Below are 3,939 nucleotides of genomic sequence, written 5' to 3'. Positions count from 1 at the left end.
GTTCTGTTGCGCAGCTCCTTGCCACTTCCAATATGGCGGCGACTTGGCGGGAAACTTTTATTCTGGCTGTAGCGAAATGTCTGTAACTCTGCTCCGGCTGTGGCGCATCAGCGCTGACTTAGTTCATAAGGCACAGAGGCCATAGATATCCTGTTCGTGACGCCAAAATTATATGTGGTGGCCCGTGGGTGGCGGGGAATGCAGGAACCCAAAATGGTGGATACTGGGCTCTCTGTCTTCTGTCACGGTGGTATTTTGCCTTGCAGGCCTTCCCACCTCCCAGGGACACACACACACACAGTGATGAGGGGGTTGCACAAGATGATGATGATGACTGTTGTTTCCCCCGGGGCACTCCCTTGGTGGCTGACTCCTGTCTGGTGTTATTTGGGGTGCCCTTGGTGTAGAGTGCAAATAGAAGACAGGAGACGGTGGTGGCAGTTAATCAGGAGAGCTTGCAGCACACTTTTACTTTTCAAGATGGAGATTGTACAATACAAATATGTCATCCAAATTCAGCTCAATCAGTGTAGCCCAATGCTAAATGCAGGAGTGCTATTATCTCTCTACTCACAGTCTCTCTTTCTGGACTCTTCTGGCTCCTTGAGCTGTTATTCCAATAAATCTCTTTAGGCCTGTCTTTCTCTGTAATCCGAAAATGGCTGAACTCAGGAGCACCTTCACTGTGCTTCCTGCTGCATCCACTCCTAGCTCACCACAGCTCTCACTCACTCTAACCACTCCCTAATTAACTCCTCCCAGCTTCTGTTACATTATAGAAAACCACTCCGCATAGGCTGAAACACAATGTCATAACATTTCTGAACCTGTAGATGGCAGCATAACACAACACATGAAGACAAACATAGTTTTCATAGTAGTGCTCCTGTGGGACACTACATATCCACATCAGTATATGATCAGTGGGGTTCAGACACCCGGACCCCGCACCGAACAGCTGCTCTAGCTGCCTCCGGGCACAAGATGTCCGTGCCAGAAGCAGATGGCTCCAGTCACAGTATACAGGCCGTTCAAGTGAATAGGAGCAGAGTTGCAGTTCCACAGCACGGCCGCTGTAAAGTGTACGGAGCCATCTGCTTCCGGCACTCTGGGTACTGAACAATGCATAACATCCGATGCCCGGAGGCAGCCGGAACAGCTGATCAGTGCGGAGTCCGGGTGTCAGACCCCCACCGATCATATACTGATGACCTATCCTGTGGAAAAACCGGTCCGTGCCCAGACAAACCCTTTAGGGCACATTCAGACGTGGCGGAATTGCTGTGGAATTCCGCTGCGGACAGTCCTCAGTGGAAATCGTTTGCAGACAGTTTGTCCATTGGTTTCCACACCTTTTTAGTTATCTTCGTGCAGACATTGCGGAAAACTCAGCTGCGGACCATAGGTTGCACTGCAAAATTTTCTGTCCGCAGCATGCACTGTCTGTTGCGGAGAAGAAGCGGAATTTCACTGCGTATTTCAGCCTTTGCAATGCAAAAACTGAAATCTGTGGCAAGTCCGCTGTGATATCTGCAATGTCTGAATTACCTGTCAAATATGCAAATGTTGGTGCAGATTCGTTGCGTAATTGCCCCAAATCTGCACCAACATTTGCAGTGGAAAAATTCTGCCACGTCTGAATGTACCCTTAAAGGGTCCACAGAATTTTGGGTATTCCTACATATCTGTCTGAAGTTTTCTGTTACTATTCAGACAAGAGAACTAAATTGAAAATAATTTTACACAGGAAAGACAGGTTGACCAATTTCTTTGAGGTTGGGGATTAAAAAGTACCATACTTTTAGAAGAGGTCAACACTGTCTTCTCAATGAGGGAACAGAAACTGAGGAGTTTTATTCCGATCCAATCTTCTTAAAAAAGGAAGTGCAAGTGGAGATGTGTAAATAAAGGAGAAAATAAACACAGAGGTACTTTTTAGTACTTTAAGTACAACCGTACATGAGACCCCTGCGTATGCCAGGAGCAAAACTCCAAATATAAAACTGAGAGACATAAAACCATAGCAGATCTGACCCTGACTGTGGAATTCCAAGACACCGGCGCCTTCTACTGGACTTAGGCAGCTACTACAGCCCATTTTGCTGGTGTAAGCAAATGCTCAGGACCATATTTAGGATGGAAATGATGACTTGCACTAGCAGGTTTGACCTTTAACCTGACTTCATTGGCTTTTTAAAAGTACTGAGTGGTGGATTCTCTGAGTTGTTCGGTGGGTACTTGCATATATAACAATTCCATGTAGCTTCGCTGCTTTATTATCACGTAGAGTCACATCACACAAAGGAAGCGATTCAAATTTACTAATACACACAAGGATCGGTGAAGAACTTAGGCCTTAAAATTCAGTCATGGAAATGGTGGCTCCTATCATTTCATATAAGCAAAGAAAGACGACTGGCTCAGATTTCGAAATCTCGAGAGACTGCCATTTACCATCCAACAGCACATTAAATGTCCCTAGGATTCCGGATTATGGGAATTTTACTGTAGATAGATACTGTGAACTTCGGCAGTAGTACTAAGACAACCCCTTTGGCAAATCCACAGGATAAATGTCCGATCGATGAAGGTCCCACCTCTGGGACTCACTCCTATCTTCCAAATGGGGGTCCTGCTGGTTGCGGAAACAGCGTAGCGCAGCGAGCTCAGCTGTTTCTGGATTTACCGTTTAGCCCTGCCTTTATTCTCTGCCTGGATATGGCGGCCAGCAGGACCCCCGTTTAGGACATAGGTGTGGGTCCCAGAGGTTGGACTCACATCTATCAGAAATTTATGGCATATGACCGCAGCTTCAGCCAGCTACATTTGTAAAAAGGGGTCAACGTAGTGAGACTCAGATTCTGTGCTGATTGACTTCAGAATAGAGTGCATCTTTATAGGGTTGGAGCTCCTTTTTCTGAAACAGAGCTCCAAATTCTATGCTTCCCTATGAAAGGAGATGAGGACAGATACGCAGCTATAGGGCGTGCAGTGGTAGCAGTTGCGACTGGACCCTGGAGCCTGATGGGGCCCAAAGGCACCAGTATTATAAATCAAACATAGTAAGTAGGGGTCACCACCTTCTGATTGTCAGATCCCCAGAAATTTTTTACCTCACAAAAGGGCTTATTCAGAACTTGGAGGTGAAAAACGGGCATTTTTCACATCCGCGTTGCCCCCGTGCGGGTCCCGTTTTCACGGATCCCCATAGACTTGAGTCTATGGAAGGATCCGTGAAAACGGAACAAAATAGGACATGTTCTATCTTTCAACGGACCCATTGAAATAACGACCGTGTGAACAGCCCCATTGAAATACATGCGTCCGTGTGACGGCTGTTATTTTAACGGCCATCACATAGACATATATTTTACGTTCGTCTGAATAAGGCCTTATAATGATATAAAAGTAGCTTTATGACATCATATTTGCAGATAACCCTCCCTTATCCATAAGTCCACCACCTGTCTCCTCATAATACAGCATACCATGTCACATGACCATATAAGGCTTGGTTCACACCTGCGTCGTGTCATTCCGTTGTTCTGCTCCGTCAGAGGAGCATGGGATCACAGGCGCCACTCATATAATAAATCAAAATAATAATAATAATAGTAATAATAATTCACATAAATAAAGACACAAGAGATGATTTGGAATAAATAAGGCCGCAGTATTTATTAAGGGTTACCAAACAAACATAAATAGCAAATAAATAAACCAAAGGGCTTAGTCATAAGACTCAAGCCAAATAGACCAATTCAAATGTATTTATATTATTAATATACCCAGTCCACCCATATTTAAATAGGTGACAACCCACTAAAAAATATCACGACTTGTTGTAAGGGAGGGACTTCTGGTCAGACTGACACCTCTTCAGCCGAAGCTCAGTTTTTTATAGAAGAAACCTTCCCGCCAAAACCGCTGCTGGCCAAT

Source organism: Rhinoderma darwinii, chromosome 9 (assembly GCF_050947455.1).
Source record: "Rhinoderma darwinii isolate aRhiDar2 chromosome 9, aRhiDar2.hap1, whole genome shotgun sequence".
In the NCBI taxonomy this organism is placed as follows: Eukaryota; Metazoa; Chordata; class Amphibia; order Anura; family Rhinodermatidae; genus Rhinoderma; species Rhinoderma darwinii.
Note: the sequence above shows the minus strand (reverse complement) of the source record.